Genomic DNA, 24710 nt, shown 5'->3' with positions numbered 1-24710 from the left:
ATTTTCAGGGGCATATCTTTCAAAATGGCTGAGTATTTTCCCGCCAAAAATGACAGAATCTTAATAAGTCGGTTTTGCCGCTTAAAAAGGTTTCCGACTTCCGGTACAAAGCGGTTTAAAGTTATGGTTATGATTTTTTGTAAATTTATTGTCCGTAATATGATCTACAAAATGGCGGATTTCCAGGTGCGAAGTATTCAAAAAGTAAATGCCCGCGAAAGTTTAAAACGATTTAATTTGCAACACAACTTTGACCGTCTAATTTCAGACGATTTATCCATATTGTTTTGAAATATTGATACGATTTTTTGCACAACCGTACACACGTGCATGGACTAAGTGTATCTGTCCCCTGTGTCGTCTGCCCGTCCGTGAGGCTGTCAGAGTGTCCTCGTGTGGTCATACGTTCTGTGATGTCTGTCTGCAGGAATTTCTCAGGTAAGTCATCACAGCTGCTACAACGAATTCACTATATATATAGTATCAGTTCCAAACAAGGACCAGCTGACAGGTGTTTTGGCTGCAGCAGATTTGAGTCTGACAAAACTATAGATACATGCTGTATATGACAGCAGAAACATATATACAGATGTATATATGTTTCTGATGACAGTCATCAAATTTTTTGACAGCTAGTACAGTGCAGCTCCAATCTTGTAATTACCATATGCCTTTTTTGAGCAGCAAACTGACACAGGCCCATATGATTTTTTTCAATAGCAGAAACCAATGTTTAATGAATGGTTTGGATTATGTAAGCTAATTAGAAGAATTAATATATATAAATCCTTTACTGTCTCATTAAGTGTCCTTATTTGTGCCTTAATTTGTCTAATACTGATATTATAGATAATCCTATTCCTTCATACATTTGTACATTTTCTACTGTACTCTGTGACTGTGTTTTGGGTAGTTGAGATAGGTGTGTGTTGTTACCTGTATACAATATATACCTGTGTTATTGTATACCTGGTGATACATGTAACATTTTTGTGGTTTAGGAAACCCTGAATCAGCCTGTCAGTATATTGATTCTCTAGAAGCCTTTCCAGGGCTTTATCATGTAATGATAAAAGTGTAATCTTTGTAGAGCTGTATAATTAGTGTACGTCGTCCCAGACAGGTATTTACACAGGTATGAGTGGTTATTATATTGATAGACACGTACAATGGTAATGTGTATCCCAACTATATCTTCAGGATAAAAATCTACAACTGCTTTCATCTTTCAAAGAAAGGTAGACATTTGTTTAAACAGAGTGAAATATTATATTGTTAGCTTTCTACACTAGAAATGTATTCCTGCTATCTAAAGATAAAAATATATGTCACCTTCTTTGGTCTCGGAGGGAAGGTGATATTTTAATGTTTAAACAGAGCTAGGTAAGTAAACTATTTATATAGGACACCTTAACAGTGAAATCAGACATCTCTCCCAGGGGTACAAAAATAGCTATGTTGTAATTGTCTAGTGTTAGGTGTAGTGACTCTGTTTACATAGGCATTAATGTATCTAATGCTGTAATACAAATAATACTGATTCAATTAGTCTATAATCTGCTGTAATGTTCTCCAGTAATCCAGTAAAGGAGTAGGCCATCCCCTCTTAAATTACCAGACAAAAAGGAAGTAGTGATAAAGCTGCTATTAAGATTATTGGGTCCAATATGGTAATTAATTATAGATCCCATCCTTACCTGGGATTACTGTTTTATCTGGTGTAAATATTGGGTCAATTACGGTAATTATTGATACCTTATATGGATTATTGTCTTATCAGGTGTAATTACCGAGATAATGTTTTACTGCCGTCCTCGTTATCAGAGATAAGGTTCTATAATGACTTCATCACCTGACCGTGGTACCTGATGTTGTGGCAGATTATATGTTTCCACTAAGTAGATTGTTATCAGAAGTTAATTTCATAAAATGGTCATGTAAGTTGGTGGTCTTTCTCTGGTACCTCTGAACTAGAATTCTCCAGCAACAGAACCTAGCACAATCATATTATCATGGCTGTTCACGGGCATACATTAAAAACACACATTATGAAGAAAAATTTAGCAATAAGTGACTAAATGAATAAGTGGATAAGTGGCTACAGACTCTGTCTTTGTTACAAACATTCCTCCCTGTGTTTTGATAATTGACTGATCCCCCTCCCTCTCCCAAGGTTTAAAAAATATGCAACCAAAATAAATGCAACCAAATTATTTTGAGAATTTTGATCTTAGGCACTGTGCTGAGCCACATGTGTGCTATATCTAACATTGTAGATCAATTTATAGGGTGATGTATACCATTGTGGTCAGGAATTATGTTCTCATTCTTTAATGAAAGTTGTTTCCATGGTAACAAAAATCATCCTCAATGAAGTTATTATAGTAATGAGCCTCATCTCATTAGGGGAGTTTCCAGGGCCATCTGGCCAGAGAACTGAGAATCTGGCTGGTTATACAGGAGCTGGCGTGAGGGAGGTCCAACATCAGGAAGTGGGATGTTTTCCATCAGTTCAGATAATAAGTTACTTCCTGTTTGTCCAATTAGACAAGGAACTGCTTTATTGTTTTATATTAAAAGTACCGACAACCCCTCAACAAATGTGTATACCTTAGGCTTTAGAATGGCCACTAGCCACCAGTCTATAGAATTAAACACATCACCAAATTTTAGCTTAATAATTTCTATCACTGCGACATGTCTGCATGATTTTCAGTTTCAATCTAGGGGGATAATCTAGTTTTATGCTATGTCATTAATCATTAAGAAGTTTCACTTGTACATAAATACACTATTTATGTCCATATAATGATTAACTCAAGGTTGGTACAGTATAGCAAATACACATATTTCATGAAAATTGAGGTCTCATTAATTGCCCTCTACATGAATTTATAAAGAATCATAGTAAATGGTCAAATTTCCTGAACCAGAACCAGACTTTGTCAGTATTACTGATAATGATCATTCTCCTTAATACCTATTTCACTTTGATTTGACTTTGCTTTAAGGTTTTGATACTTGGTGACTTTTAACATTTGCATTAAGGTTAATGGATGTGAATATTTGTGATATTTACCAACAGTAGAACTATAACCAGAACTCAATAACCTTGTTTTTTATTGGCGTATACAACCTCCACTGTTTTTGTGTCAGTTTCTGTGGCGGTGTTACGACTGACTGACATAGATAAAGCTGATCAATATAAATTCTTTCATCTCTGATACTGGTAATTTAATTAACATTCTTCTCCAACCCACATTTTGTTTTATTACATCAAACAGTATGTACTTTTCACTCTGGAATGTCTGGGAAATTTATAGTGTATATACATGTACATCATGTCAGGACAGATATTACAGAATATGATATTGTTGTTTTATATTGATTTATAAAAGTTTTCTGATTAAGGATTTAGCTGCTGTTATCACATTATTGACTGAAAAATAATGGACAGGGTTTAGGTCACCAGCCACCAAAGTATCTGTTTCCTGTTTATTATTTACCTGGGTATTCCATCATGTAAACTGAGTGAGTACTCTGCCATTCTACCCTGCTATTCTACTAGACATCATGTAAGCTGAGTGACCATGGTTACCCTGTTATTCTACTAGACACTAGATTTCGGTGAGATAGCACTATAGATCTACAATCCATAGAAACGTGTGAGGTTTCCTGATCAATGGACCAATCCCCAGGTGTAATATAGCCACGCCTCGTGCTCGCAAACGCACATGTTTCTATTCTTTGTTGGAGCAAACATCATAACACACACAATCCAAAATGCAAAATCATGTGCAGTTTGATTGACAGCTGACAATCCGCCATTGTAGTAGCCAGTTCAGGGTTTAATTCCAGGACCTTCCAAACACTAGCTGAATATTCTACTGACTGAGGTACTTGGTTACAGATGATTGACCAAGTCCAATTTAGCTATTCCTTGATCCTTTCTCCAAGTCATCACCCTCAAAGATACAACCAACAACTCACAAGATTGCATACCCTTTGCTAAATGTTCCCTCAAGACTTAAAACAAGTCGGTAAATATAAGCTCGCCAATATTTGTAACAGGAGATCTAGAGGAGAATATGTAGAGGCCAGACCTGGGTTCGAACCTGGACCTGTAGTAGCCAGATGCCAAACCGATCAATTGATCGAGCTTCTTGTTCAAAATAGATCAGCCCATTCTTACTCTATTTCAGCTACTTATACAAGTAAGCTGTCCTTACATTTGACCTAAACAACAAATGGATTGGACGTGAACTTATTGAGCAAATGACAACAAAACCAACTTAATAAGCACCCTGTCCCTATAAGTGCCTCTCGTCCCTATTTGAAGCTTCATTTTTACAGAATTTACTGGGGTACCTCATACTAAATAATAGAATTTTTTATTTCAATTTCTTTTGCAAATTGGTATATGACTTACTATTTGTACTAATTTGATGAAAGTGTTGTCCATGGTTCTCTTAAGTAACCCTCAGGTTTTAACTTCACTGGGCATTTATTGGGTTGAATATGGTATAGAGAAGAAGCCTGTAATTATTGTTATTGATAAAGTTAATAGACTACGTTGTATTAGTGTACATGAAATGTTTAGGATGTCACTCAGCTCCACTCAGCTCCACTCAGCTCCGTCCATTACACACAATTATCACCATCAGCTACAGCCAGTAATTGATCATTTATCTGATTTCATGTTTTCATGATGATTTTTTTAACGGATGATTTAGGATGCTAATGACAATTTATGAAGTGCTATTTATAGAATTTTTGTATTCCCTCACATATCAGTGATGGGAAAATCATTTCTGTCTTAATGTTGATTTCCTGTTTCTATTGTGTATTGTCAAATCTAAGAGTTTTGATTTTTTTAGCGTCATGGTGACATAATGGCCTAAATTACCTGTCTGAGGTGGGATTATTATCCTAGCTATTAAATATCATCACCTTCAGGCATTATTACACTCTATCATAGGGCAGCCTTTATTTATAGAACAATTTCCCATGTACTTAAATAGAATCTGATGTAGATAAAAATTTATCTGGCCTTTGTAAATATTGGAGCTGACTTCATCTAAGGTTTTTTCTGTTTGATTTCAACAGATTCCTTTATATCCTGTACAGTTAAGTGTGTCTATTAATATTCAGTTCTGTAATTCCTTGTCTGTCCATTTACAGAGGACTTGTAATAATTTTATTACAATTTCCTTGGAATATTTTTTTTACAGATTATTGAGTTCTTTTAAACAGATGCTGTGTAATGCATCACAGGTGTGTTATAAAGATTCCACATTTCACACAACTGTATCACAGGTGTGTTATAAAGATTCCACATTTCACACAACTGTATCACAGGTGTGTTATAAAGATTCCACACTTCACACAACTGTATCACAGGTGTGTTATAAAGATTCCACATTTCACACAACTGTATCACAGGTGTGTTATAAAGATTCCACACTTTCACAAACGTATCACAGTGTGTTATAAAGATTCCACATTCACACAACTGTGTATCACACATCACGTGTGTTATAAGATCCACACACAACTGTATCACAGGTGTGTTATAAAGATTCCACATTTCACACAACTGTATCACAGGTGTGTTATAAAGATCACATTTAACACATTACACAACTGTATCACATGTGTTATAAAGATTCCACTTTCACACAATGTATCACAGGTGTGTTATAAAGATTCCACATTCACACAACTGTATCACAGGTGTGTTATAAATTCACATTTCACACAACTGTATCACAGGTGTGTTATAAAGATTCCACATTTCACACAACTGTATCACAGGTGTGTTATAAAGATTCCACATTTCACACAACTGTATCACAGGTGTGTTATAAAGATTCCACATTTCACACAACTGTATCACAGGTGTGTTATAATAAGATTCCACACTTCACACAACTGTGTAAAATCATTGACATCTAAATCATGCATGCATGCTTCAATTTAGAAGAAAACATGTAGCTTAAAATGATGTTTTGAAGGTGAAATGGTTATCTTATTTGTAAATTGATTTTCAGCTATAGTTGTTACAGATTGTAGAACTATTTCCGCCAGTTTATGGAATATTAACAAATAAAGCTGTTTTTTATACATGTTTTACAATCATAAAGTCTCCATCCACCATACTTAATTGATGGAGGTTTAATTAGTACGGTAATAAGATGATTTAAGATACTTGAGATGAATATCACTTCAACACATACATATTATGGCTTAGAGAATGTACCCACCTGGAAAACAAATAAATCATTTACAGTCGATGTCATATCTCAGTGGGAGGGTGTGACAGAGTATTAGAATCACCTGGTAGGTTATCATATCTTTATAGATTATCAGGGTATATTGTTCTTTATACCTCGGCCATTTACATGACAAAGAAAGAATAATCTGTATCAGCTGTTTGTAGTATCTAGGGTTGGGTGTCAGTGAAATTTATCTTTAAATCCTATCACCTGAGAATGAGTTTTCTGTAATGTTATAAGTATTATTCTGTATTAAGGTGTCTCCACGAGAAACATGAACATCTCCCTACATTTTCCTGACTTATCCGTGTAAGTGGTTACCTAATGAGGCGAGGTTGTGTCCCCTTTCTTTGTCCTGATGGCTTTCTGTATTCTATTCTGACTCTAACAAAGAAAATCCCACCTCGTAGATGTGACATGTTTTAGCCATCAGTCAAAGGATTATCTTCAATATAGCCAGTATTTGTGGTATAATCGAGACAGACGACAACAAATGATGTATTGATTACGAAGCGGAGACATGTCAAAGGCCAGATCAATATCGGGGAGAAAACATTCTTTTTCTTATAATGAATTATACTTTTGATTCATTTTCTGTAATCATGGATAAGAAAATCTACCAGGTAACTTTTATCTGTCATATACAGGGAAACATTAGCCCCATGAGAGTCCACCATTATCAGATGGTAAGTGTGTCAAATTGACTTTCTTCAGTGTTCTGTTGATTGTTACGGGTGGAATGTGTTCAAAAAGGGTTGGGGATAAGTTTTTTACACTGCCACAAATTAGTTTTACCAATCATTAAAACTAAATGAAACTTGCTTTAATTACTTCACCATAGACTGACCACCAGTCTCTAGAATATTAAAAAAAATCTTTAAAATTTGGCTTGATTAATTTTGTCTCTACTGCATGCCTGATTCTAAGTTTTAAACTAGGGGGAGATAATCTAGTAAAGAACTCTGCTGAGAAAGTCTTATCGGCAACTGAGGGTCTGGTGGCCAGTCTAACTTCACCCATGTATCATACAACCGGCCTACGTTTGTTGGAGATGCCAGAACTTGCATATTGTGATAAGGTAATTTTCTGCTACTGTACTTCCTACACTGACATTATTTTTCTACCTAGATTATAAATATTAATATGACAAGTTAAGGCATGTGAGAGAACTGGAGAACATAAAAAGATAATACATAATTCATGTATCCCTAATAAGATGCCAATAGATAATGAGAAATACGGGAGAGCCTGATACCTCGGGTGTTAGATATCATACTGGGTCTTATTGTGTCATGGTAATGTCGCGGTGAACAGTTTATATACCGCGCATCATTGGTGATCATACTTACCGACAATTAGTTTTATGGTGAGAAATTCTCAATGATGTTATTGGGGAGCCAGAAATATTGTTCTTTTTTTAATACGTTTACAAGAAAATTGGCGGGGTGACGGGGTCTTGTCTGAGCAGGCTTCATCTTTAATGGTTGTGAATTTTAAATTGGTACAAAATTAGCTCAGCAAGGCAATAAAATCATCAATATACTGTGTAAATTTGGATAATGTATTCATAATTTAGGCATGTTTACTGGATACTGTAGTCTATAGGACATCGATTTAGTACCCAGATGGTCTTTATAAGTGTGAAGTTAAAGGTGCATTCAGATATTGGAGAAGATAATAGTAGAAAAGTTTAACCATAGCCAGAACCTGATGCATGACAATTAGATATTATCTGTATATTCAGCATATCATTTGTTGAGCGTTTCAGTAATATACGGTATGACATACATTTCTTGTGAAAGTTAGATTCTCCAAATTAGGGGGAGATAATCTAGTATATTATAAAGATAGAAACTTCAAACAAGGAAATGATCTAGTACATATAATATTAATAATAAGATAGATTCTGCAACATCAAGGGGAGACAATTTAGTACATCATATGATGAATATATATATATAGTTTCCAAACTACTAGGGGAAGATAATCTAGAACATTATTAAGATAGATTCTGCAACGTCAAGGGGAGACAATTTAGTACATCAAATGATAAATATATATACATTGTATATAGTTTCCAAACTACGAGGGGAAGATAATCTAGAACATTATTAAGATAGATTCTGCAACGTCAAGGGGAGACAATTTAGTACATCAAATGATAAATATATATACAGTGGAACTCCTCGAAACTGATCATGGTCGGTGCATATAATTTCGGCCGGTTTAGAGAGGGTTCGGTGTGGAGAAGTGAACCGAATACCGATCATCACGATCCGGATTTAATCGATCGGAAGTCGTTTTTTACATTAGTGCACCGCATGTATGCCTAGTGTTCGTTAAAACCGACCGATATTGATTGTTAATGTGAATGTTATCACAAAAGAGAGAATCATACGTTTAAAAGGAATGGATTACAGCAAACTTGACTTTGTTACCGCTTATAAACGTAGTTTAGTTAGTTAGTTGCATGAATGTTCTTTGGGATGTTCTCGTCTGCAACCTACATACGACCGATCGCTTCCGGTTACGTCAAGAATCAAATTATATGGTCTAATATTACACGATGATCAGTCGATGCCGGTCAATATATGACAGACATTTTCTAAAACAATACCTGGCTTCGGCTTCTTCATACAGATAATTTACGTTATCCGACAACTACATATGTAAAATAAAAAAAAAACCGTGTGATTTGAATACGAAACTTTCTCTTTATTACTAGCTCTGTTTGTTTTCCTACAGTAAACAAACCGCGTGCACATGGTAGACCTTCGTTAGATATCTAAACAATAGGCATGATTAAATAATTACACCACCATCTCGGGTATAATTACTGTGTACCTATAGCCTTCCCATCGGTATATACATGCCCAAGGACATGGCATACAACAACTATGGTACAGGTATGTGTGTATTTCACGGTCGGTTGATCAGACCTCAATGCAATCTATCGGTGTCGCTCAGGTAAGGCCGGTTTTCAGAAGTGTATTTTAGTTACATTTGACTATTCCGATCTCAAAATCGGTCCGGTATTTGGAATTGGGCGGGATCGGTTTTGGGAAGTTTTATATACTATTAATAAAGAGGAATTCATTCCGTACATGACATCCATGTTCGGTTTCTAGAGGTGATCGGTTTTGAGAAGGTTCGGTTTTTGGAGGTTTCACTGTACATTGTATATAGTTTCCAAACTACGAGGGGAAGATAATCTAGAACATTATTAAGATAGATTTTGCAACGTCAAGGGGAGACAATTTAGTACATCAAATGATAAATATATATACATTGTATATAGTTTCCAAACTACTAGGGGAAGATAATCTAGAACATTATTACGATACATTCTACAAACTCTAGGGGGAGAATCTCCAAACTAGGGGGAGAATCTCCAAACTAGGGGGAGTTAATTTCCTACTGTTATACAAACTAGGGTGTGATAATCTATTGAATTATTATATATATTATTAGCTATGGTACAATTCTATACATGTTTGTGTTACATTCACACAGCTTTTGACAGGTGATGATGGAGAAGTATGTAGTCCTTATAACCATTATATCTGGTAAAACCATAGACAGCGGGGCATTGTGTAGCTAGGAATACAGCGAGTGTTTATAACAGGTGATGACGGAGGGGTATGTAGTCTTTATAACCATTATATCTGGTAAAACCATAGACAGTGGGGCATTTTGTAGCTAGGAATACAGCTAGTGTTTATAACAGGCCTTTCAGGATTAGTGAACTAGAAGAAAGGTGAATTTAAATATCCATGAGGTGTCACACAATTTTAAATATTCATGAGGTGTCATCTGATTCCTACAGTGTAAGATTACATCGTCCACATCTGTCACTAGACAGGAAGGGAGATAACTCTACAGGCTGGTATATATAGTAGAGTTAGGTATGATTTTATTGGAAAACATCAATAATGGTCAAATCAGAATGTAAAGTGTAACCCACTGGGTTATACAGACTTTACTTAGTAAAATTAGGCCGAAATGTTCATGGATTCAGATCAGACAAGGATCGGTTTTGAAAAGATGTACTGTTCAACTTAAATGATCAACTGATAATATATTATAAAATGTATGTCTTTATAAGGCAGTCAAATAGAAATTAGGGAAGACTGATAAAGATTTGGTTTGGTTTGTTTGTTTAGTTTTACGTCCTATTAACAACCAGGATCATTAAACAATGTGGGGGTTTAATAATGTAGCAAAACCGCAGTATTTGGAGAAAAACCACTGACCAGCAGTGAGTTGGCAACTGCCCCACATGAGATTGGAACTCATGACCCAGAGGTGGAGGGCTTGAGGTTATATGTTGGGACACCTTAACCACTCAAAATAGATCAACAGAACAATATCTTGTGGTCTTAGTATTGACTTTACAGTAAGTCTCCAAGTATCTAAAAGTAAAAAAAAATGAGGTGTCATACACGTAGAACCTAACAACAGGTTCATTTAAATTGACTAAACTGACAAGATTTCAAAGTGTTACATAGATCACCAGATATATTGTTGCAAGATCACCAGATATATTGTTGCATAGATCACCAGATATATTGTTGCATAGATCACCAGATATATTGTTGCATAGATCACCAGATATATTGTTGCATAGATCACCAGATATATTTTGCATAGATCACCAGATATATTGGAAGATTTTGATATTAGAATACTTCATCAAAAGGTCATATACTGTTACTGCTGGTTATATCAACATGAATGCTTCTTAATGAACGCTTTTAAAGCAAGTTTTAATGTTAAACTGGAGGTACATACATCTGATTATTGACCTTCTCCTATTGTAGACCTTGTAATGACCGATATGATAATACAAAATACCTAAAGCTTTTTTGGTCTGGAATTTTAATTTCCTCAACAATGTATTTTATACTGTGTACTATAGGCAGATTTGATAAAGATTAAATTTGATTCCAGAGAAATAACTTGTAACAGAAGGATGACCTTTAAGCTAAGTAGGTTGAGCTGACATATCAACAACAGCAAGTACATATTTGAGGTAGTGATTGAACGTATTAAAAGTTGATCTTCAGCTTGAAGGTCAGATCAGCGGTATTATGGATGTTCCTTATTCTGCCTGGACACTTGAAACTTGACCATTGGCCTTAGTTAAAGACTTAGGACTGACCACTGTTAGAGACTTATAATTTGTTACACGGTATTTCATGGCTGATCTGTTGTACTTAACTTTGTGATCCGTCCTTACACTAATTACGTACCGTAATACCCCCACAATAACAGGCCACTGTCAATATTGTTGTTTTGATTGGTCGGATTACAATTACGATATAAACACACAAGTAAGGGGTAAAGAGCTAGTGTCGCCCTAATGCTAAATGACACTGATTGGAAGTGTAGATTATAAGTAAGTAACTTTACACAGGATTTGTGCCATGTCAGTTATGTACTAAAGATTTTATATCAACAGATAATAGAATAGAAAAAGTACATACAGGAACAGGACTTTCAGGTTGTTGACAGCAGTATTAACTGTACATATTAGTCTATAAGATCATTAATTTGTCAGTTATGTATACCTGTATCACTATTACCTTTATATGTCTTCATTAAATAATTTGTGTATGTCCACCCTAGTAGCCTTATAATGTTTGTATTTAGTTGTATCACAGATCTGATTAATTGATTCATTTTCCAAAAGTAATGTTTATAGACATATATATATATATACACAATGTCCCTGGAACTGCATGCTGACCTAACACATATGAGTAAGTAGCTGAAACTCAAGGATAACAAACACAAGAACTAGAAAGAAGTGAAGCATTTTATAATCATGATGATGATGATGATGATGTCATGGTGATGATGATGATGGTGTCGTGGTGATGATGATGATGTCATGATGATGATGATGTCATGATGATGATGATGTCATGGTGATGATGATGGTGATGATGATGTCATGGTGATGATGATGTCATGATAATGATGATGTCATGGTGGTGATGATGGTGATGATGATGATGGTGTCGTGGTGATGATGATGGTGATGATGATAATGATGATGATGATGATGTCATGGTGATGATGATGATGATGGTGTCGTGGTGATGATGATGATGTCATGATAATGATGATGTCATGATGATGATGATGATGATGGTGTCATGATGATGATGATGATGTCATGATAATGATGATGTCATGATGATGATGATAATGATGATGTCATGATAATGATGATGTCATGATGATGATGATGATGATGGTGTCATGATGATGATGATGATGATGATGTCATGATGATGATGATGATGTCATGATGATGATGTCATGATGATGATGATGATGTCATGATAATGATGATGTCATGATGATGATGATAATGATGGTGTCATGGTGGTGATGATGTTGATAATGATTATGATTATGATGTCTATTTCTCTATCTGACACTCTGCCCAGTGTTACATTATATAGTGTGAGGTTGGAATGTACCTTATTACTGTAGTATTACCAGATTTGTGTAATTGATTATAAGTAGAGTTAATGTGACAATAAAGGTGAGATAAATTGTGTTAGATTGTACAGCTCAGGTGACAGGGCTCAGGCTGCAGGGCTCAGGCGACAGAAACACTGTCCACTTTGATATATCATCATGATTCATTGGACGGTCACTTTGATATCACCTAATGGTCACAGATTCACTGGACTGGTCAGTTTGATGTGGCCATAATGAGGGCTGGTCAGTTTGATGTGGGCGTAATGAATGCTGGTCAGTTTGATGTGGCCATAATGAGGTGATCATGAGATCAAGCCTAAAGGTGAAGATGTACTAAGGATATACATATACCTGTCAACTAGAAAATATATATTGTATGTAGGTGTGTTTATAGAGAAATTGATAAGGGAAATGGTTTAGTGTACAAAACTGTGTCTTACACTATGAAATACAAGTTTTAGGTTTATTAAAAAGCAGAACAAGGCATTCTTAAAGGGAGACAGCTGATATCCTAGTGGTTATATAGTCTTAGGGAACTACAATGTATAAGGGGAGATAATCTAGGGTGACAGCTGATATCCTAGTGGTTATATAGTCTTAGGGAACTACAATGTATAAGGGGAGATAATCTAGGGTGACAGCTGATATCCTAGTGGTTATATAGTCTTAGGGAACTACAATGTATAAGGAGAGATAATCTAGGGTGACAGCTGATATCCTAGTGGTTATATTGTCTTAGGGAACTACAATGTATAAGGGGAGATAATCTAGGGTGACAGCTGATATCCTAGTGGTTATATAGTCTTAGGGAACTATAATGTATAAGGGGAGATAATCTAGGGTGACAGCTGATGGTTATATAGTCTTAGGGAACTACAATGTATAAGGGGAGATAATCTAGGGTGACAGCTGATATCCTAGTGGTTATATAGGCTTAGGGAACTACAATGTATAAGGGGAGATAATCTATGGTGACAGCTGATATCCTAGTGGTTATATTGTCTTAGGGAACTACAATGTATAAGGGGAGATAATCTAGGGTGACAGCTGATGGTTATATAGTCTTAGGGAACTACAATGTATAAGGGGAGATAATCTAGGGTGACAGCTGATATCCTAGTGGTTATATAGTCTTAGGGAACTACAATGTATAAGGGGAGATAATCTAGGGTGACAGCTGATATCCTAGTGGTTATATAGTCTTAGGGAACTACAATGTATAAGGAGAGATAATCTAGGGTGACAGCTGATATCCTAGTGGTTATATAGGCTTAGGGAACTACAATGTATAAGGAGAGATAATCTAGGGTGACAGCTGATATCCTAGTGATTATATAGTCTTAGGGAACTACAATGTATAAGGAGAGATAATCTAGGGTGACAGCTGATATCCTAGTGGTTATATAGTCTTAGGGAACTACAATGTATAAGGGGAGATAATCTAGGGTGACAGCTGATATCCTAGTGGTTATATAGTCTTAGGGAACTACAATGTATAAGGGGAGATAATCTAGGGTGACAGCTGATATCCTAGTGGTTATATAGTCTTAGGGAACTACAATGTATAAGGGGAGATAATCTAGGGTGACAGCTGATATCCTAGTAGTTATATAGTCTTAGGGAACTACAATGTATAAGGGGAGATAATCTAGGGTGACAGCTGATGGTTATATAGTCTTAGGGAACTACAATGTATAAGGGGAGATAATCTAGGGTGACAGCTGATATCCTAGTGGTTATATAGTCTTAGGGAACTATAATGTATAAGGGGAGATAATCTAGGGTGACACAGCTGATATCCTAGTAGTTATATAGTCTTAAGGAACTACAATGTATAAGGGGAGATAATCTAGGGTGACAGCTGATATCCTATTGGTTATATAGTCTTAGGGAACTACAATGTATAAGGGGAGATAATCTAGGGTGACAGCTGATATCCTAGTGGTTATATAGTCTTAGGGAACTACAATGTATAAGGGGAGATAATCTAGGGTGACAGCTGATATCCTAGTGGTTATATAGTCTTAGGGAACTACAATGTATAAGGGGAGATAATCTAGGGTGACAGCTGATATCCTAGTGGTTATATAGTCTTAGGGAACTACAAATGTATAAGGGGAGATAATCTAGGGTGACAGCTGATATCCTATTGGTTATATAGTCTTAGGGAACTACAATGTATAAGGGGAGATAATCTAGGGTGACAGCTGATATCCTAGTGGTTATATAGTCTTAGGGAACTACAATGTATAAGGGGAGATAATCTAGGGTGACAGCTGATATCCTAGTGGTTATATAGACTTAGGGAACTACAATGTATAAGGGGAGATAATCTAGGGTGACAGCTGATATCCTAGTGGTTATATAGACTTAGGGAACTACAATGTATAAGGAGAGATAATCTAGGGTGACAGCTGATATCCTAGTGGTTATATAGTCTTAGGGAACTACAATGTATAAGAGGAGATAATCTCGGGTGACAGCTGATATTCTAGTAGTTATATAGTCTTAGGGAACTACAATGTATAAGGGGAGATAATCTATGGTGACAGCTGATATCCTAGTGGTTATATTGTCTTAGGGAACTACAATGTATAAGGGGAGATAATCTAGGGTGACAGCTGATGGTTATATAGACTTAGGGAACTACAATGTATAAGGGGAGATAATCTAGGGTGACAGCTGATATCCTATTGGTTATATAGTCTTAGGGAACTACAATGTATAAGGAGAGATAATCTAGGGTGACAGCTGATATCCTAGTGGTTATATAGTCTTAGGGAACTACAATGTATAAGGGGAGATAATCTAGGGTGACAGCTGATATCCTAGTGGTTATATAGTCTTAGGGAACTACAATGTATAAGGGGAGATAATCTAGGGTGACAGCTGATATCCTAGTGGTTATATAGACTTAGGGAACTACAATGTATAAGGGGAGATAATCTAGGGTGACAGCTGATATCCTAGTGGTTATATAGTCTTAGGGAACTACAATGTATAAGGGGAGATAATCTAGGGTGACAGCTGATATCCTAGTGGTTATATAGACTTAGGGAACTACAATGTATAAGGGGAGATAATCTAGGGTGACAGCTGATATCCTAGTGGTTATATAGACTTAGGGAACTACAATGTATAAGGAGAGATAATCTAGGGTGAAAGCTGATATCCTAGTGGTTATATAGACTTAGGGAACTACAATGTATAAGGAGAGATAATCTAGGGTGACAGCTGATATCCTAGTGGTTATATAGTCTTAGGGAACTACAATGTATAAGGGGAGATAATCTAGGGTGACAGCTGATATCCTAGTGGTTATATAGTCTTAGGGAACTACAATGTATAAGGGGAGATAATCTAGGGTGACAGCTGATATCCTAGTGGTTATATAGTCTTAGGGATTTACAATGTATAAGGGGAGATAATCTAGGGTGACAGCTGATATCCTAGTGGTTATATAGACTTAGGGAACTACAATGTATAAGGAGAGATTATCTAGGGTGACAGCTGATATCCTAGTGGTTATATAGTCTTAGGGAACTACAATGTATAAGGGGAGATAATCTAGGGTGACAGCTGATATCCTAGTGGTTATATAGTCTTAGGGAACTACAATGTATAAGGGGAGATAATCTAGGGTGACAGCTGATATCCTAGTAGTTATATAGTCTAAGGGAACTACAATGTATAAGGGGAGATAATCTAGGGTGACAGCTGATGGTTATATAGTCTTAGGGAACTACAATGTATAAGGGGAGATAATCTAGGGTGACAGCTGATATCCTAGTAGTTATATAGTCTTAGGGAACTACAATGTATAAGGGGAGATAATCTAGGGTGACAGCTGATGGTTATATAGTCTTAGGGAACTACATTGTATAAGGAGAGATAATCTAGGGTGACAGCTGATATCCTAGTGGTTATATAGACTTAGGGAACTACAATGTATAAGGGGAGATAATCTAGGGTGACAGCTGATATCCTAGTAGTTATATAGACGTAGGGAACTACAATGTATAAGGAGAGATAATCTAGGGTGACAGCTGATATCCTAGTGGTTATATAGTCTTAGGGAACTACAATGTATAAGGAGAGATAATCTAGGGTGACAGCTAATATCCTAGTGGTTATATAGTCTTAGGGAACTACAATGTATAAGGGGAGATAATCTAGGGTGACAGCTGATATCCTAGTGGTTATATAGTCTTAGGGAACTACAATGTATAAGGGGAGATAATCTAGGGTGACAGCTGATATCCTTGTGGTTATATAGTCTTAGGGAACTACAATGTATAAGGAGAGATAATCTAGGGTGACAGCTGATATCCTAGTGGTTATATAGTCTTAGGGAACTACAATGTATAAGGAGAGATAATCTAGGGTGACAGCTGATATCCTAGTGGTTATATAGTCTTAGGGAACTACAATGTATAAGGGGAGATAATCTAGGGTGACAGCTGATATCCTAGTGGTTATATAGACTTAGGGAACTACAATGTATAAGGGGAGATAATCTAGGGTGACAGCTGATATCCTAGTGGTTATATATAGACTTAGGGAACTACAATGTATAAGGAGAGATAATCTAGGGTGAAAGCTGATATCCTAGTGGTTATATAGACTTAGGGAACTGCAATGTATAAGGAGAGATAATCTAGGGTGACAGCTGATATCCTAGTGATTATATAGTCTTAGGGAACTACAATGTATAAGGGGAGATAATCTAGGGTGACAGCTGATATCCTAGTGGTTATATAGTCTTAGGGAACTACAATGTATAAGGGGAGATAATCTAGGGTGACAGCTGATATCCTAGTGGTTATATAGTCTTAGGGAACTACAATGTATAAGGGGAGATAATCTAGGGTGACAGCTGATATCCTAGTGGTTATATAGACTTAGGGAACTACAATGTATAAGGAGAGATAATCTAGGGTGACAGCTGATATCCTAGTGGTTATATAGTCTTAGGGAACTACAATGTATAAGGGGAGATAATCTAGGGTGACAGCTGATATCCTAGTGGTTATATAGTCTTAGGGAACTACAATGTATAAGGGGAGATAATCTAGGGTGACAGCTGATATCCTAGTAGTTATATAGTCTTAGGGAACTTGTATAAGGGGAATAATCTGACAGCTGATGGTTATATAGGGGGAACTACAATGATAATCTAGGGTGACAGCTGATATCCTAGTAGTTATATAGTCTTAGGGAACTACAATGTATAAGGGGAGATAATCTAGGGTGACAGCTGATATCAGTGTTATATAGTCTTAGGGAACTACAATGTATAAGGAGAGATAATCTAGGGTGACAGCTGATATCCTAGTGGTTATATAGACTTAGGGAACTACAATGTATAAGGGGAGATAATCTAGGGTGACAGCTGATATCCTAGTAGTTATATAGACGTAGGGAACTACAATGTATAAGGAGAGATAATCTAGGGTGACAGCTGATATCCTAGTGGTTATATAGTCTTAGGGAACTACAATGTATAAGGAGAGATAATCTAGGGTGACAGCTGATATCCTAGTGGTTATATAGTCTTAGGGAACTACAATGTATAAGGGGAGATAATCTAGGGTGACAGCTGATATCCTAGTGGTTATATAGTCTTAGGGAACTACAATGTATAAGGGGAGATAATCTAGGGTGACAGCTGATATCCTAGTGGTTATATAGTCTTAGGGAACTACAATGTATAAGGGGAGATAATCTAGGGTGACAGCTGATATCCTAGTGGTTATATAGTCTTAGGGAACTACAATGTATAAGGAGAGATAATCTAGGGTGACAGCTGATATCCTAGTGGTTATATAGTCTTAGGGAACTACAATGTATAAGGAGAGATAATCTAGGGTGACAGCTGATATCCTAGTGGTTATATAGTCTTAGGGAACTACAATGTATAAGGGGAGATAATCTAGGGTGACAGCTGATATCCTAGTGGTTATATAGTCTTAGGGAACTACAATGTATAAGGGGAGATAATCTAGGGTGACAGCTGATATCCTAGTGGTTATATAGTCTTAGGGAACTACAATGTATAAGGAGAGATAATCTAGGGTGACAGCTGATATCCTAGTGGTTATATAGTCTTAGGGAACTACAATGTATAAGGAGAGATAATCTAGGGTGACAGCTGATATCCTAGTGGTTATATAGTCTTAGGGAACTACAATGTATAAGGAGAGATAATCTAGGGTGACAGCTGATATCCTAGTGGTTATATAGTCTTAGGGAACTACAATGTATAAGGAGAGATAATCTAGGGTGACAGCTGATATCCTAGTGGTTATATAGTCTTAGGGAACTACAATGTATAAGGGGAGATAATCTAGGGTGACAGCTGATATCCTAGTGGTTATATAGTCTTAGGGAACTACAATGTATAAGGGGAGATAATCTAGGGTGACAGCTGATATCCTAGTGGTTATATAGTCTTAGGGAACTACAATGTATAAGGGGAGATAATCTAGGGTGACAGCTGATATCCTAGTGGTTATATAGTCTTAGGGAACTACAATGTATAAGGAGAGATAATCTAGGGTGACAGCTGATATCCTAGTGGTTATATAGTCTTAGGGAACTACAATGTATAAGGGGAGATAATCTAGGGTGACAGCTGATATCCTAGTGGTTATTACTTAGGGAACTACAATGTATAAGGGGAGATAATCTAGGGTGACAGCTGATATCCTAGTGGTTATATAGTCTTAGGGAACTACAAATGTATAAGGAGAGATAATCTAGGGTGACAGCTGATATCCTAGTGGTTATATAGTCTTAGGGAACTACAATGTATAAGGAGAGATAATCTAGGGTGACAGCTGATATCCTAGTGGTTATATAGTCTTAGGGAACTACAATGTATAAGGGGAGATAATCTAGGGTGACAGCTGATATCCTAGTGGTTATATAGTCTTAGGGAACTACAATGTATAAGGAGAGATAATCTAGGGTGACAGCTGATATCCTAGTGGTTATATAGTCTTAGGGAACTACAATGTATAAGGAGAGATAATCTAGGGTGACAGCTGATATCCTAGTGGTTATATAGTCTTAGGGAACTACAATGTATAAGGGGAGATAATCTAGGGTGACAGCTGATATCCTAGTGGTTATATAGTCTTAGGGAACTACAATGTATAAGGAGAGATAATCTAGGGTGACAGCTGATATCCTAGTGGTTATATAGTCTTAGGGAACTACAATGTATAAGGGGAGATAATCTAGGGTGACAGCTGATATCCTAGTGGTTATATAGTCTTAGGGAACTACAATGTATAAGGGGAGATAATCTAGGGTGACAGCTGATATCTAGGGAACTAATGTAGCTGATATCCTAGTGGTTATATAGTCTTAGGGAACTACAATGTATAAGGGGAGATAATCTAGGGTGACAGCTGATATCCTAGTGGTTATATAGTCTTAGGGAACTACAATGTATAAGGGGAGATAATCTAGGGTGACAGCTGATATCCTAGTGGTTATATAGTCTTAGGGAACTACAATGTATAAGGGGAGATAATCTAGGGTGACAGCTGATATCCTAGTGGTTATATAGTCTTAGGGAACTACAATGTATAAGGGGAGATAATCTAGGGTGACAGCTGATATCCTAGTGGTTATATAGTCTTAGGGAACTACAATGTATAAGGGGAGATAATCTAGGGTGACAGCTGATATCCTAGTGGTTATATAGACTTAGGGAACTACAATGTATAAGGAGAGATAATCTAGGGTGACAGCTGATATCCTTAGGGAACTACAATGTACAGCTGATATCCTAGTGGTTATATAGTCTTAGGGAACTACAATGTATAAGGGGAGATAATCTAGGGTGACAGCTGATATCCTAGTGGTTATATAGTCTTAGGGAACTACAATGTATAAGGGGAGATAATCTAGGGTGACAGCTGATATCCTAGTGGTTATATAGTCTTAGGGAACTACAATGTATAAGGGGAGATAATCTAGGGTGACAGCTGATATCCTAGTGGTTATATAGTCTTAGGGAACTACAATGTATAAGGGGAGATAATCTAGGGTGACAGCTGATATCCTAGTGGTTATATAGTCTTAGGGAACTACAATGTATAAGGGGAGATAATCTAGGGTGACAGCTGATATCCTAGTGGTTATATAGTCTTAGGGAACTACAATGTATAAGGAGAGATAATCTAGGGTGACAGCTGATATCCTTAGGGAACTACAATGTACAGCTGATATCCTAGTGGTTATATAGTCTTAGGGAACTACAATGTATAAGGGGAGATAATCTAGGGTGACAGCTGATATCCTAGTGGTTATATAGTCTTAGGGAACTACAATGTATAAGGGGAGATAATCTAGGGTGACAGCTGATATCCTAGTGGTTATATAGTCTTAGGGAACTACAATGTATAAGGGGAGATAATCTAGGGTGACAGCTGATGTATAAGGTGTAGATTTAACAAAAATACAAATGTACATCTAAATCTCTAAAATGTTTCACCTGTATTTACCTTAAATTGTGCAATCATCAATTTTCAAAATTGGTTTCCACGTCAAAGTGGTTTATCTCAAATTGTATCAACCATTCAGATTCTAAATTGTTGATAATAACTTGAATTGTTATAATTCATATTACCTTAAATCAATTTTTTGATTTTGTTGTCTCAGAACTCGCTCCACCTGTCCTGTGTTAAGGGAATGCCCCATTAACCCTGATATAGATATACAGCCCCGGGGCCAGCTGTACAGGCATCGTAAGTGATTCTGATAGAATTTAACATTTACAAGGTGACAAATCACTGTCAGTATTGACATAATAAATGATGAATGTTGGTTGTTTGTAGGGGTTTTCTGTGGATAACCTAATGTTTAACACATAATTGTGTGTAGTTGTGGAAGACTGGAGACTAATTGAGTGGTTAGCAGGTGCCCTTCCTGTGGTACTACAGCCACAATGTAATAACACATGTTACACTGGTTATCAGAAAACATCACAAATAAAAGGAGCAGTAATTTATCCTAAGCCCGCCCGGGTAATTTGTTATATCTGCCACATTTCTAATTATATTACACAATTATACATCATTAGGGGTGATGGTAGAATTTCAGTCATCTTAACCACTTTCCCACTGCTGTGCCCCTCTATATACCATTTAGTATTCTACAGCATAGAAAAAATATTATGAATATGTGTATATTTACTTTAAAACTAATTAATTCGATTATATACAAGCTAGCAATCCCCCACCCCTACCCCAGCTTTCCTAAAAGACTAGACAGCATGAAACGTAATGTAATATATATACAGATAGCTAAATAACATTGATGGGTTCCTGACCTGAACCACTATAATCAGTGTAATGTGTGGTAGTCTGGTCTGAAGTGTTATAACATGCAATCTGATGTTTTCATGTACACTAAGTATTTGTCATGAGTTGTATATTTATTTATCTTTCCTTTCATGTCCTCCATCCCCATTGAGCTGTCTGCAGCCCAGACAATCCTCATTCATGGAATACCACATATTAAGTCTCTCATTAACATTGAGGCACCTAAAAATTCCTTCCCCATTCAGAGATGTTTTCTTTACAGTCAATATAGAATTGGTTGTAAACAGTTGACAGTTATAGGAAAAAAGGCTTAATAAATTGTATACTCGTGGGACGGTGCAGACAATTACAGTGTAAGTAACATTTACAACCAGTAGCTGGTCACAGTACGCAGGGATACAATGTAGGTTTGTTTACAAAACTAAGTAGTCTGTTGGTATGTAGCTACAACTCTGTGTTAGACAACTCATGCCATTAGTCATAATAGACATTGTATGTATAGCTATTGTGGTAAAAAAAACGTCCCATGGGATAAAGAGGTCATCTACTCTCTGACAGATATACTGTCATTCGGAGTATCATTTTCCTGATATTGATATTGTCAGCAGAATTCAACACTTTTCTTCTCCAGGTGTTTAGTCAAATTTGTTATGAATAAATTTGATTCTAATTAAGTACTGACAGCTAGTACTTCCTGCTGTCATTAATCTGGTGTTATATAGTTAGGTCCTCACAACATTGTATCCAAAACTATAAATATTTACTAAGTAATGAGAACATTTGACCCAATAAGCGCCCAGCTATGGCACATACATACATGTACTTGGAAACATGAGAGGGTGCTTAGTAGTATCAAATTTGGATTAATTAACTTTGATAAAAGTATTGCACAAAGTAGGCCAAAAATCAAATTGAAAAAGAAATCAAAGAAATCATCTTTTTTATATTTTCGTTCTGCATTTTCTAAATTTCTAAATGAAATTACTGCTCAAAAAAGGGGGAGGGGTGCTTATATTTTCAATGGTGCTTGGTTATTAGGTTGAATACTATCACACGTTCTAATTCTCCTAAAGCTTCCTTATTTAGGTTGTAGAAATCAGATAAAATCATAAAAAGCCCTAATTTAGATATCTAAGCGGAAATTTTAATCTTTTATTAAAAGCTTCTAAATCATGTACAATTTAGGAGCATGCGTAGTCTGAATCCTGTTCAATTTAGGAGTATGTAGACTGGCCACCAGTGAGTCTCTAGAATATTGAGAGAAAAAACACTAACATTTGCTGTACATTCTAGAGTTTCAAACTAGGGGGAGATAATCTAGTGAAGAACTCCGCTGAGAAAATTTTATCAACAACTCAGGGTCTGGTGGCCAGTCTAAGGTATGTGGTGCACCTGAGAAGTTGTCACAGTAATTATGGATTTATGATAGCTACCCCGGGTAGTACAGGGACCGGTCAGTCCCACAGTAGGACAGGTCAGTCCCACAGTCAATATCCCTGATATCTTGGACATCAATTATTAAAGTGGGCTGCAATGGTCATTCACATCAGATGGTTATCAAATCAGAATTCTAAGTTTTAACCCTCGGGGCACCTGTTGGTCACAGTTAATACTGAGTGACTTACAGAAAATTAATTGAGTTTAGACAATCAAAAGTATGATGAAGTGAAATGGTTATAAATGTGAAGTAAATATGAGTAAGAATGAATTATCATGGCTTGATGTTGGTAAAAGTATGATTGAAATATTGAGATATCATATAAGCTTTAATAGTTATATCCCCCACTGCATGACCATATTGGTCTAGAGACTGATGCTGTAATTTGTCCATCAAATTGATATTATTTGAGTCTATATTTTAGATTTTAGGAATTAGAATCATCAATGGTAGAAATCTTATTCTAAATCTAGATAAAGGAATACTGTCTATTTATACAAAATATAGAAAAATAAATATTCTGCTACTTTATTTTACCAGTATATTTCCCTGAATTCTCAGGTTTAAGGCTGTATTACCAGAGTCGATGACAAAGTTGTTGAATATATTATTGCTTATTATCCTTATACAGTTTTTGTTTTATTGTTTTCATCTCCGAATTATACATTATATTTCAGCATAATTAACGTTCTTACAAGTCTGCCAATTAGTAAATAAATTATTTAATTTTTTTCTGCTCAAGATCAAATATATATAAAGACATTGATTTCTTACTGAAAATTATTGAAATAAGTCGGATTGGTGTAAAGAAATCAATCTTTATACTTTAGACTCATGAACATTGATAATTGTCGTTAAGATTAATCACAGCTCTCCCTTTCGTGTCAACAAGCAGGTGATCGTGGCAGATCGTAATCAAACTCAGTGATTCTGGGAGATGGTTTTTACTTTCATGCCTAATTTACAATATAAGATCTGTGGTAAGGTCCTAATACATATAATTCTCCAGCAATTCCTTTGGGCTCTACTCAGGTGGAGATAATTGACACACGACAACATAAGGGATATAATGAGTCTTTCGTGTGGCGATGAAATGATGAAATATAGATCTGTAACATTGGACTACTATATATAATAACTACACAGATATGTTGTGTAGTAAATGTA

The 24710-nt window shown here is 36.1% G+C and overlaps 1 protein-coding gene across 2 annotated transcripts in view; it reads left to right on the top strand.

The window, feature by feature from the left end:
* Positions 1-332: 332 nt before the first annotated feature.
* Positions 333-24710, top strand: part of LOC138332392 (TNF receptor-associated factor 4-like) — a 47746-nt gene continuing 23368 nt past the window's right edge. Inside the window, exon 1 of one of the 2 annotated variants that reach the window (XM_069280480.1) lies at positions 333-438. The gene's annotated coding sequence lies outside the window, so the exon portion shown is untranslated. The remainder of the gene's footprint in view (positions 439-24710) is intronic. The other variant, XM_069280477.1, reaches the window with a different exon arrangement.

The sequence above is a fragment of the Argopecten irradians genome, chromosome 9, assembly GCF_041381155.1.
Source record: "Argopecten irradians isolate NY chromosome 9, Ai_NY, whole genome shotgun sequence".
Classification (NCBI taxonomy): Eukaryota; Metazoa; Mollusca; class Bivalvia; order Pectinida; family Pectinidae; genus Argopecten; species Argopecten irradians.
Note: the sequence above shows the minus strand (reverse complement) of the source record. Positions and strands in the feature narration are given on the sequence as shown.